General features: G+C 38.6%; 1 pseudogene; it reads left to right on the top strand.

The window, feature by feature from the left end:
• The first annotated feature begins 2907 nt into the window (after positions 1–2907).
• Positions 2908–4030, top strand: LOC122904106 (annotated as a pseudogene).
• The last annotated feature ends 9887 nt before the right edge of the window (positions 4031–13917 follow it).

The following is a 13917-nucleotide window of genomic DNA, read 5'->3' as shown; positions in this document are numbered from 1 at the left end:
CTTATTTTAAGAGATATTTGAATTCACTGGCTTTTATTTACTGTCAGCATTAAAAAATATTGTATTCATCCACTTATTTCTAGTAATCCATAACCTGACCAATTCAGAGAATCTTCTCAGAATGCTTCAGTCCCACTGCTGGGTCACATTGAGGCAGAAAACTGTCAGGGAACTGTGTATGTACAAAATCTGTGAGTTTAGAAAATGGAAGGAAAATATTTTAAAACATTCTACGTTTACATACTTACAAATGTATTTCTTATATGGTATACTAAATTAACTAAAACTTGGATGTCTAAATGGCAGTCCTTATAATCCTATTTTTTCTACATTTCAATCTAAATGCTTTAATTGTATACATTACCATTGAAATATGGGTATAAGAAGCTTCTTTAAAACCAAATTACACAAGAACTCAGGCAACAAATGTTATTTTATACCAATACCAAGAGTAAATTAGTGATTGTGAATTTGAATATTTTCAACTCTTGAATATTAAGTATCTTAATTTGCATCTATCTCTGTGTTAAAAAATAATTAATGTATATATAATGCACTCAGTATATTTTAAGAACTTTGGTTCTGAGGTCAATAACTATAAAATAATGCCTGAGTTATAAAGTTCCTGAGATTCTGACATGTCTGAGGCTGAGGGCATAATATCAAAATAGAGGCATCTTATATGAGTGATGTCTTTTTCATATTTTGTATAAAAACTTGGCTTTTATTATGTGTGAGCCTGGCAAAGTTTTAATGTGAGCTTTACAATTGAACGCATTACCTCTATTTTCCTATATGTCAGCCTTCTTATACAAAGTGGTATACAGATAATACAATATGTCTTCTGTTGTAACCACCAATAAGCAGAAAAAGTGCTGTTCCTATAGATATGCCCCCTCTATACATATTTAAGCATAGACTAGGTGGTATGTTTATTCACCTAAAATCATCACATAGTGGGTGGTGAATCTACCCACAGCTATCGTCTATCTGGATATAGATACATAAAAATCACAAGAATAACTGCAGTTTTAAAAATTACAAGGTTTTTATAGCCTAGGGCTAAAATTTTTCTGCCAGGGAGATTGGTTGGGGAATCTTCCATTTTTCTGCAGACTTTTGTGCATAGACAGGACAGTGGATATCAATTCAAATTCTCCCCTGCCTAGCAGGCATTTCTGGTCATAGAGAAGTACAAGAGGGAATGTCTATATCTGCTTAACCAAAAAGCTGGGTCACTGCCTGACTCAGGAGGCAGCCCATCTAACTTTATTTCTTGATTATTCCTCCTACCTATGAAAAGTGTAAGAGTACTAGACATTCTCTACTATAACCACCACTGGCTTTATTTTCTCTATATCATTTTTGTGGGAAGGCTATATATGGATCCTTAAAATCTGGGGGATGTTTTTCTGGAACATTCTCCCCCTTATCCTGGAAACAATTTTGAGAAGGTATTGCCATATATAACAATGAGGTAAAGTATTTTTAAATTTCTCTGAAACATCACGTCATATAATTTGATAGTTACCTGAGGTCCCCGTTTCCAAAGAAAGCAGTGAGGTTCTCACAGAATGTTGTGGCACTCTGTTAGCTCTGTGAGAGCTGAGGCAAACACCATTGCTTCATAAGTGTCACCTCTCCCAGCTCAGCAGCGACCCACTGACATAGGCCTCTGTCTTACATTCAACAACTAATTTATATTTTAAAAATTATCTTAAGCACAATGCTTCAGAAACAAAATACAATCAAAAGAATTTTATATCATGACCAAGTGAGATTTTTTTCCAGGTATACAACATTAGAAAATGAATCATGTATTCACCAGAGTAGTAAAGTAGAAAACCCATATGATCACATCAGTTGGCACAGAAGAAACACTTGACAAAACAAAATATCATTCAAGACAAAAACTTTCAACCAACAAGGAATACAAAGGAACATCCTCACTTTGATAAAGAACATCTATAAATAACCTACAGCAAACAACATGTCTATAGTGAGAAGCCAGAAAAGTTTCCTTTAAGCTCAGGAGCAAGGCAGTTATGTCCTTACTCACTAGCACTATCCAAAACTGTAGTGGAAGTCCTAGTCAGTGCAATAAGACAAGAAAAGGGAATAAAAGTTTACAAATTGAAAAAAGAAATTAGACTGTATTCACAGATGGTAGGATTGTCTATGGTGGAAACCTCAAAATCAACAACAAAAATTCCTAGAACTAATAACTGAGTATAACTAGGTCTCAGGATACAAAGTTCCTATGTGAAAATACCTGTGAAGAACAATCAAAATTTAGAATTAAAAAAACATTACCCTCTATAATAGTACCCCCAAATGAAATGCTTGGGTAAAAATCTAATAAAGTATGCACAAACATATATGCAGAAAATTACAAAGTACTGATGAAAAAAATCAAAGGTATGTGCATGTATGGATATTCCAAATTTACATGTAAGAGCACTCAATAGTGTTAAGATGTCTCCTCTTCCCAATTTGATCTATAGGTTCAGTGCAATCTCAATCAAAATCTCAGTAGACTATTTTGTGCATATTGAAAAACAGATTTTAAAGTTTATGTAAAAAGGCAAAGATCTAGAATAACTAACAAGATACTGAAGAACTAAGTTGGAGAACACTTGTAATTTTAAGACTTACTGTAAAAGTACATAATCAAGACAGAATGATATTAACAATAGACACAAAGTTTAGGTGAACAGAATAGAAAATCTAAAAATAGAACTACACAACTAGAGTCAACTGATCATTGACAAAGAAGCAAAATAACAAACAGAGAACAGTCTCTTCAACAGATGGCACCAGAACAAGTGGACACCCAGAGCTAGTACCCATGCCTGGAATCGGGTCGCAACCTCAGCCGCGTCTGCCGCCTGCCACTGCCTCTGGACCATGGACCCCCGCAAAGTGAGTGAGCTTCGGGCTTTCGTGAAAATGTGTAAGCAGGATCCGAGCATTCTGCACACCGAGGAAATGCGTTTCCTGTGGGAGTGGGTGGAGAGCATGGGGGGTAAAATACTACCTGCCACTCATAAAACTAAATCAGAAGACAGTATCAAGGAAGAAAAACCAGATAGTAAGTAGGCGGAGGAAAACATAAAGATAGATGAACCATCAAGTTAGGAGAGTGATCTAGAAATTGACAATGAAGGTGTGATTGAACCAGATACCGATGTCCCTCAAGAAATGGGAGATGAAAATGTAGAGATAACCGAGGAAATGATGGATCAGGCAAATGATAAAAAAGTGGCTGCCATTGATGCCCTAAATGATGGTGAACTACAGAAAGCCATTGATTTGTTCACAGATGCCATCCAACTAAATCCTCGCTTGGCCATTCTGTATGCCAAGAGAGTCAGTGTTTTCATCAGATTACAGAAGCCAAATGCTGCCCTTCGAGATTGTGACAGAGCTATTGAAATAAATCCTGACTCAGCTCAGCCTTATAAGTGGCGTAGGAAAGCACATAGACTTCTGGGCCATTGGGAAGAAGCAGCCCATGATCTTGTCCTTGCTTGTAAACTGGATTATGATGAAGATGCTAGTGCAATGCTGAAAGAAGTTCAACCGAGGGCCCAGAAAATTGCTGAACATCGGAGAAAATATGAGCGAAAACGTGAAGAGCGAGAGATCAAAGAAAGAATAGAAAGGGTTAAGGCGGCTCGGGAAGAACATGAGAGAGCCCAGAGGGAGGAAGAAGCCAGATGACAATCAGGAGCTCAGTATGGCTCTTTCCCAGGTGGCTTTCCTGGGGGAATGCCTGGTAATTTTCCTGGAGGAATGCCTGGAATGGCAGGAATGCCTGGGCTCAATGAAATTCTTAGTGATCCGGAAGTTCTTGCAGCCATGCAGGATCCAGAAGTTATGGTGGCCTTCCAGAATGTGGCCCAGAACCCAGCGAATATGTCAAAATATCAGAGCAACCCAAAGGTTATAAATCTCATCAGTAAATTGTCAGCCAAATTTGGAGGTCAAGCATAATGCCCTTCTGACAAATATAGCCCTTGCTGAAGGAAAAGCAACTTCGATCACCTAATGGATGTTGCAATAATACAAACCAGTGTACCTCCGACCTTCTCATGAAGAAAGCTGGGGTGCTGTGAAGAGAATCCTACCCCTCTGCCCCCCATGCAACTGAAACATTCTACAATGGTTTGCCATTAGGGTATTCCAGTAGCTATTATTTTGTCAGTTGTGAACAAAATGTTCACAACTGTTGTTGAATGTTGGGTTTCAATTTAAAAAAGACTTAATATCTAACATGATTAATTCTGGAAGTTTAAAAAGTACATTTACTATTTTTTGTCAGTAAGGCATGCGCATTGTTTGAGAAGTCTGCTGGGCCTATGAGACACAAACTAAAAACAGCAGTCTCTCTCCTGCCTGTTATGCCGAAATCAGCCATTCTCAACAGTCGTTTCTTCCAGTGCTTACCTATTTTTAAAGTGTGTGCATGTCTGTGTGTGCGTGTATTATAATACTACCTTCTGATTATTCAATTAGACACTGTCCACTGACTTTCTATTATAATCAAAGAAGATTTTCACTTTCCAAGTTTTGTTAAATCACAACTATTTGTTAAATCCATATTCAGTGATTTCCCTTTTATAAGCATGAACATATTCTTCACTAATGAATCAAGTATTTTGATTACATTTCCATTTTGGGGCTACATTTTTTTTTCCTAGACTAAATGCTTTTTCAAGATTTTAAAAATTTGGTAGTTCTTGAATCTCAAAATTCAAACTGCTCTATAAAATGTCTCTCAATATAATGTTCTAGTGGGTCAAATTTTTCATGTAATTTATCAGTTCCAATTTTTTTTCTGAAACTCCAACCTTCTAGTCATATACAGAGTACTCTCTAGAACTGCTGCTCATCTGTCACCCTTCAACTACTTTTACTGTCCTCTTGGGAACTCCTTTAACTTCCCTCCCATGTTGGTTATCCTGTTTCTAGAATTCTGTATCTATCTTTAATTTGGATTAGTCATTCCTTTTGTGCAACACATCCTGTAGTAGGTTCCTGAGGCAAAGGCCATAAGTAGTGCATTTTGTTTTGAGATTTGCATGTTTGAAGTATCTTTTTTTTCCCAGCTATCATATTTAATTGATAGTTTTTCCAAGTATACAAGTACAGACTGAGAATAATTTTCATATGAAATTTTGAAGGTATTATTCCATAACTTTCCAGCTTCTAATACTGCTGTTGAGAAGCCTTTATTCTTATTCTCTTCTATTTAAAAAAAAAGAAATTGATTATGGACATTGGGGAGGGTATGTGCTTTTGGGTAAATTGGAAGGGGAGGTGAACCATGAGAGACTATGGACTCTGAAAAACAATCTGAGGGGTTTGAAGTGGCGGGGGTGGTGGGAGGTTGGGGTACCAGGTGGTGGGTATTATAGAGGGCATGGCTTGCATGGAGCACTGGGTGTGGTGAAAAAATAATGAATACTGTTTTTCTGAAAACAAATAAATTGGAAAAAAAATCAAAAAAAAAAGAAATTGAGTTTTTATGATACCTTTGATTTCAAACTACAACCCATGTTTAAATCCTGGCTCTGCCATTTTGGCATCTGTGTGATTGTGGTTTATGCTCAATTTTCCCATCTATAAATGGGGTATAATAATAGTACCTACATTGTATACTTTTTCTCTGGATGAAATAAGTTAATATAAGAAAAGCGCTAATAATAGAACCTGGCAAATAGCAAAATTCTCTTCCAGTATTTGCTGTCCTCTTCATCATCATTATCATACAATGGGAACCCATTTAGGAATTTTAAGGAGAGTTTTCAAACAGTCACTGGCTACTGAGTAGTGGGTGGTTGGGAAAGTGGCAAGACATAATGTACAGAAACAAGTTAGGAGTGACCAACTCTAAATGAACCTTCTTCGGACAAGTGTTGTGTGTGAATCAGAAGTTGTGTGATAGAGGGGCAGTAAAAAAAAAAAAAAAAAAAATTTCATTAAAAGATGATTTCCTGTTTTCTCACATGAAAACCCTTAACCACCCAATAGACAGATGAAGCACGTTTTCAGGGCTCAGGTAAAACAGGGGCTCAACAATTTAGACAAACAGGATGCTTCATTTTTGCTATTTCGAGAAAGAGTGGTACAAGCCAATGTGGGGGAAATCAGAACTTTGTCCACCTTTCTTACATGCGTTTAAGAGTTGAACTTTTTTTTCTTTTTTCTTTTTTTTTTTTTAATTAAATGTGGGAAGGTGGGAACAGAAGTTTTCATAATGGTTTTTACTGCTTTGACTACTCAAGGTTTTAATCTAGACCTGACTCTGGCTCTGAAGATGTTATCTGGCCCCTGAGGAGCAGAAATAAACTCCCTCACACATTTGCTCATTTCAGACTCGTCACACCCATGGCCGTGCATGTGTCTTCATGAATCATAGAAAAGAAAATGCTTAGCTGAGAAATCTAATCATTGATCGTCCACACGTCATTCACTTTTCTCTCTCCTCTTTAATTAAAAATTCACTTTTACGTTACAGGCAATTGGGGTCATGTCACTATTGAATCCCGTTTTCTCTGTCAAAACAATTACACTTTCATCAAAGAGTCATTTTTGAGAGGAGAACCTGTTCATAAATATACATAAATAAATAATGTAGCCAGATAACCTAGAAATTGAGTTTGAATTTGGCTATCCCTAGGGTCTAAGAAAAGTAACTTTCCATGCCAACCATGTTCCAAAATACGACCAACACCAATTTGCCCATGCTGTCCTTTCTTCTTTTATGAAACACACGTGCATGGCTGCTTCTATGACATATTGAGCCAGGCTTACACATCCAGTTTATTTTTTTACCATCCAATTTAAATTATTTTTATGATGTGGAGTCCAGTAATGAAGGAGTGCATCGCGGCCTGGGACATCTGGCAGTGTAGTAGGTGTCGATACAATAATCAATTACTCCTGCGGCTAATGCTTGTCATGCCCTCTCACAGAAAGTGGGGGCAAAAGGAAGGTGATACTTAATTCACAGCAAGAAGACAGGCCATTTAATTGGATTAGCTGGCATCTCCCTTTTATCCTTCTCCTCTTATCCCCACCGCTTAACAGCCCCCTCTCCTCCCACCACACACATATCAAAAGTGACAGAGTTTGGCTATTATGCTGAAAACAGGAGCTAATTTTTAAATGAACCAATTGGATTGACTTAAGAGGACCAGGATCCATGCTGCTTCACGTCTGCCGTCATCAGGGATGAAGCATTGAGAGGCTAAAGGGAAGACGGTGAGGTTCCCTTGACCACCTCCCCTTGTGCGGTCCCGTCTTCCATTGCTACCCCTGCTTTCACCTAGACAGTGGAGCAGCTCTAGGGTGAGCTAATGCAGCGCTTTTCCAAAGTGTAAGTGTTCAGATCATCCTTCTGGAAGGTCAGTGCTAGATGGCATTGAGGTACTCCCTGACTTTCCCCTTGAGTCTGATCAGATTTTACTTGGCTCCAGAGGCTGCAAGTTATAACTCTAGTCTATTTACATCATATTGTTGTAAATAATGGAAGTCAGCATGCAAAACTCCAAAATGAATCGTCTTTTGAAATCAATGAAATTTGGAAATGGTTTCATTTCTTACTCAAATGGTTGCTCTTGAATAGCACCTTATTGTATTACTAGCAATATTTGAGCTGGAGAGGTCTTATCTCATGGAAAAATTCCAAGCTCATAATCCAGAAATTTGGGATCCATTCCTTCTTCAGGAGGCAAAAAACACAATACTGAACACATACTGAAAGGTGCTATTCTAAGCTCTTCACGTATATTATCTTGTTTAACGTGCATAAAACCCCTGTGAGCTAAGTTTTATTATCATCTCCATTTTATGAAGAAGGTTATAGGGACACAGATTCAACCTTGACAGCCTGAGCCCATTGTTTCCCATACATATAAACTGGTGTGAGTTTTCTTTTCCTTTTTAGGTTTTTTTTTAAATTTTTTCAGTTGTTTTGGTTGTTTTTATTTTTTCAGTTTTTTTTTATTTCCAAGATTCGTTGTTTATGCGCCACACCCAGTGCTCCATGCAGCCTATGCCCTCCATAATACCCACCAACAGGCTCACCCAACCCCCCACCCCTCTCCCCTCCAAAACCCTCAGTTTGTTTCTCAGAGTCCATAGTCTCTCATGCTTCATCTCCCCCTCCAATTTCCCCCAATTCACTTTTCCTTTCCTTCTCCTAATGTCTTCCATGTTATTCCTTATGCTCCACAAGTAAGTGAAACCATATGATAATTGACTCTCTCTGCTTAACTTGAGAGAGGAGGAGCAGGAGAGGTGGGGAGGGGCAGGGGGAGAGGGAAAGGAGAAGCAGACTCCCTGCTTGGAGCTCGAAGCAGGACTTGATCCCAGTACCCTAAGATGACGACCTGAGTTAAAGTCAGATGCGTAATTGACTGAGCCACCCGGATGCTCCTAAGCTGGGGTGATTTTTAAAAGGAATTTGTGGGAAGCAATAATCAACCAGAATAGGTGCTAAACTTAGCTCTGGCACAGAGCCCCAGAGGCCCATGGTATACAGGCATTCACATGGCTGGGGTGGAAGGAGATCCTGGTGGCCCCAGGATGGGACCAGAGCCACAAGGAAGGATAGAGAGACCCTTTAAAGAGTCCGAGGCAGCAGCTACCTACCAATCTGTATAGTAATTTTTCAGTATTTTAACAATAGATAGAATCATAGTGATGACACAAAATGAACTTCAGCTCTGTAATCTCTGCACCCAAAATTAACCTACCAGCAGAGATTCTAATAAGAATCTAGCAACAAATGCCAGCAGAAGCCCTATTCAGACAGTTCCTTTTTGTTTCACTGCCTGTATCTTTTTGGCCTTAAGCACATTCAAACATGTTCATTTGCAATGTTGAAGTCATTGCCATCTTAAGTTGACTGATTGGATATGAAGCACAAGAAGAGAGTATGTCAGGCTCTGGATTAGTCCTAATAGCTTTTGGTGGGGGTGGGGGGGGAATGCATAGCTGAAGAATATAGTGCATGAACCCTATTTGGAAAATTCCACAATCTTCTCAAAATATCTGAACTTTGATAAAATCACAAAGGAATAAAAGACTTGCTCAGGTATGACTCACAGTAGCACAAAAGATATTTAGCTTTGTAAGAAAGTCTCACGTTTGAAGAATATTCTCTTCCTGCTGCTGATAAATGGGGAAAAAAGGTACATTCATTTACCAAGAGCAGAATATGCCCCCAAATAGCAAACGGGGTTTTATGTAAGTCACTTTTCAAGTTAGCTAAGATTTTGTCAATTATTTGATGGGTTTTAGCTTAGGGATAAATTTGAAGCTGTTCTTTTTCCTAGTGAAGCCAGTAATAGGGAAATGTGTGCTGAAGGAAGGAAAAGAGAAACTGGAAAATTGAGCTAACTTAATAGAAATCTAACATTTGCTGTTGCATTCAATAATTACTTTTTTTTCAGATTCCTTTAAAGATGAAAGGTTTTTGTATTAAAAAGTTTTATTACCAGGCTATCATGGGGGAAAAAAAATCTGTGTGATATCTATGCATTTCCTGTTTGAAAATACATAAGTGATCTGATGCCTGTCTTTATTGCAATGGTTTCTGTTCCAAAGAGTCTTAATCTGGAGAGTAGATGACAGAAACTTAAACAACTGGAAATATTTTAAGATGAGCCATGCAAAAACACTTGAGCTGCTTGCCGTTCAGCGTCACGGCAGTCTGTCCACTTGCAGAGAGAAAGGCAGTGTTGTGTTGCGGGGAGCTGTGGGAACTTGGTTGCATGACTCACTTGAAGCCTTTGTTATTACATGACTCAGACCTGGTAATCCTCACCCAATTACCTTCCCGAGTATATCTTCGTTTTGTTAAAATGTTTGAGAACTGCTGGAGAGATTCTAATAAGTCCAAATGCGCCTTTACAAGGAGAGAGAGAGGGAGAAGTGTCTCTTGAGAAAGGTGCGCCCTTCCTATAAACTCTGGATTTTATTATGGGCGTGCCAGGGGTACGCAAGTCTGGTGTAACACATGATGGCCAGATCTATTTTATATTCAGGGAAGTCAAATGAGTTCTCTAAGTGGCACGAAGCTAAGTACACTCACATAGTTTCTGAGTGTATTGGTTCTTCAGCGTACATTAAGCCTTTCCAGATTTATCCTCAGATCTTGGCTGTGTGCCAGAATTCAGACTCTGTTCTGTTGGGCAGTGGGCTGAGTATTCCCAGGTGCCGCCAGAGTTTTATGCCTCGTCCTTATTTACAGTTTTTCTTAGGATTGCTTTGAAGTGTGAACAGTCAAGTTGCAGCATGCTGTAAAGTTCTTTCCACATGAGCCCTTTACTTGAATTTCTCTTGCAACACTGAAGCTTTCCTACAACAGAAGTATTTATCTCCAGCCATTACAGTGCATTTAGAAAGAGAAATTCCTTTACAAATATTTGAGAAATAATTTTATTCTTTTTGAGTAAGATAGAAATATAAACAGCCACTATTATTCTTTCTGCACTATTTCTCTGAGAAAAGAATAGTGGTTTATCAAGCCTCTTAAGTCATTAATTACTGAATTCACAAGCCTCTTATGGCTGGATGACACATTAGGTAGGGCTTGCAAACATCTTGCGTATAATCCGCATTGTGGGTTATTTGGAATTCATAACAAAGCTCCTAATACTGATAGGATAACTAATTTGGGGGGCCAAATCTACCTTTTTAGAAAAAGGAATGTCTGTCATAGCATATGTACACATCGTGCCTGAACATCCATCTTCCTCGTAATTCTGTCGTTTTCAAAATTTCCCAAACGCAATGCAGATAGTCTATGTTTCTAAGTTTTAATATTCCCTTAGAATAAAAAGCTCTGCGTAGAATTGGAGGGGTGGGTGCATAAAGCAGCCAGTCCCCCAGCGCACTTTCTAAATGACCTCCAGAGGGAACCCTCTGCAGCCAGTAAGAGCACAGTGTGGACCTCTCTTCCAGAAGCAAAGTGAGGTGTCACAGACAGCCTTTAGGCCTTGGTGACCAGAGGAAACAAGGGAGTCCTCCCAGAGCCAGAAACAAATGTTGATTTCATATTTGGACTGAGCTTGGGATTCCCATTGAAAAGATGCTTTGCGCCACCCAGATTTTCTCCATTTCACCCTGCTTTTGTGTGTTTGCCAAAACCATGTTCAAGATTCTAACAATAGTGTTCAAAAATAAAGGTGGCTTTGTATGTGGGGGAGGTAGCATTGGTGCATGGGAATTGAGTAGTCCCAGTAAAAGGCTAGATGTCTGGGTTAGGTTATCCCAATTTGCAACTCTAACAAACTTTGATTTATACACCAACGGGGCCCAGTGTGGGTGACTTCTGTTCCTTTTAGAACTTTAAATCTTTATTTTTTTTAAATGTCCTAATTTTAAATAATTTTTTCGGAGTTCGACTGGGATAAATGATTCCTGGGAGGACCGTGGCGGTGCTTCTGAGCCCACTTACCCTTGCGGTTGATAGCACATTAAGCAATAATGTTGATAACGTGCAGCGATCAGTACCTATAGCATTTCCAGTCTGACCCCAAGATGACGTTAATGCAGAAGACAAACAGGAGGGAAGCACGAGCTCCATTTTTTCATCAGGCTGTTACATCAGTAAACGATAAACATCCCCCTGTTCACACCACATCACAGCAGAGGGAAATGCTGCAAACTTCAAGCCATCAACAACTTAAAATTGCTGTTCTCAACTCGATTTTTACGGCAGACTGACCTGTTTGCAGATCATTTTTAATAGCAGAAGAAGAGTTTGTGATTGGAGCTGGGAGTACACAAGTGATTTCTGAACATTTCAGAGGTAAAAATTCCATATGCTGGAATTCCATATGCTCCCTCCCATGCCCAGGCGCCACAAGCCACATCCGTATGCACGCTGTTCCACTGGTACTTACTTCATTACCATGAAAAAGCTTAGGGAGTCTTGGGGGATTTTGCAAAGCATCATTCTCCTTTTATATCCTTTTAAGAGACCCTCACTGAGACCTCTTCTACAGATGGTTTTCCAAATTTTATGTCCCAGTAAGCAGTAGGGTTTGAGTTATTAAAGTTATATAAGCACAGGCTTCCAAGTTTATTTCTTTGACTTCTCTGGTCATTGGTACTCACCTCATGTGTCCCCACTGCAGGGGCTGAAACACGGAGTAGCTTTTTGGGTGACCGGTCACATAGCCACATGGGCACGTTTAATAGAAAGAAAAGTGAGCTGAGTTACGTGTTGTGAGCAGATTGTCAAGGATACGTATCTTTTTATTTTCTTAACCCAAACCCAGCCTCTGTAGATTTTTTTTTTAAATGTTAAAGTTACACCTTCCCCTTCAGATAATAAAAGAATTCAGTGTGAAATTTGCTTTATAAATTTTTGTGAGAGTTCTGTCGTTCTCTTATAATACTTCAGGAGTATATATAGGGAACACATTCAACTGATGCCCTTGATGCCTTAATGATAGAAGCCAGGAGGAAAATGCTGTGTGGGTTTCATTCTTACTTCTTACTCAGTTCTCCCCTCTGTATCATCTGAGCTTGTGTTATACTGACACCGTACTCTTCAATAAAAATAAAAATAAAAGCAGGGGTTAGTTTGAGTGTAGTACAGTAGCACCCAGGGAAATGTAGCCCGCAGAAATTTGTCACTAGAACATCAGGGATCTTATAAAATAATACTACTACACGGTGAAGTTCAAATGGCAAATAGGGATGGTGTTTTATCAAGTCAGCAACCAAAGCTATTTAAATTGGAGCGAGCATTTTGCTGCTTGTGTGTGTTTACTTATTTCTAAAATATTAGATGCCATATCAGAATCATATGACATACACACACACACACAAAAAAAACAGTACCTTGACATTGTTAGCATTTCCATTATAAGTCTTTTTCCCCTTCTAGGATGTTTTAATATCTAGTCAAAATTGAAGTTGTCTAAAAGTTAGCACACAGCCCAGGAACTACATTTGTTGAAAATAAATTTTGCAAAAAACTCCTCTTGGCTATTTTTAAATGATAGCATTTCACCCACACAAGAAAGTGCATTTTTGCTTATTTATCTTATTTTATTTTTATTTCTGGCCTCCTATGACTCAAGTACAGCTTCGTTTTCAACCATTAGCCCATGATGTTGACTGGTGCCTGTAGGCATTTCGGGGATAAAAATAAAATGACCAAGTTATTTTGTTTGGAAAAGCAGCTTCTTCACATGTGCTGTATTTTTTTTTAATAAATATTTCATAAATCTTTTTAAAGCATGGTCTTATCCTTTAGTGCATATGGGAGGCAGCTGAATCTAAACCAAGTGGATATCCTGGAGCTCAGATTCCATTATTCAGGACCAGATTCCCCTTCTCTGAAGTTTCTTGAATGCAGAAATATGCATGACAAGCCCCTTAATATCAGGAATTATTACTACTCGATTCTGTATTTTACAAATACCCTTTAAGTTACTGTGTATTATATGTACTAAATTCCAGGGAAAGGGCCAAAATACTTCTGTTTTGCTGGCTGGGGTATACCTCTTAGTTTCCATTCTATTAAGCCTTGTTTCCGAATTACTGAACTAGTTCATCCACCAAGCAGAAAAGTACATTATCCTTGACTCTCCAGATTTAGGCAACCCAGGAGGACAGTAAGCACATATGGAAGAAGAAAAGAATAAGAATCAAAGCCTCAATGATAACCAAATACGCCTCTCAAAAGTATTTTTAAAAATGCAGCAAATAGAATTAGGCAAAGGAAGACTTTATTCAAGGTTATTGCTAAAAGAGTCAAGATGATGGCAGCAGGGGAGAGAGGTTGTGCTCAACTTTATTGGAATAGAAGGCAGGAAGATTTTTAAGCACTGAGGTGACTTAGTGGAAAAGGACCGGAGGACATTGGGGAGAGGTTGGTCAACATGA

The sequence above is a fragment of the Neovison vison genome, chromosome 4 (assembly GCF_020171115.1).
Source record: "Neovison vison isolate M4711 chromosome 4, ASM_NN_V1, whole genome shotgun sequence".
NCBI lineage: Eukaryota > Metazoa > Chordata > Mammalia > Carnivora > Mustelidae > Neogale > Neogale vison.
Note: the sequence above shows the minus strand (reverse complement) of the source record. Positions and strands in the feature narration are given on the sequence as shown.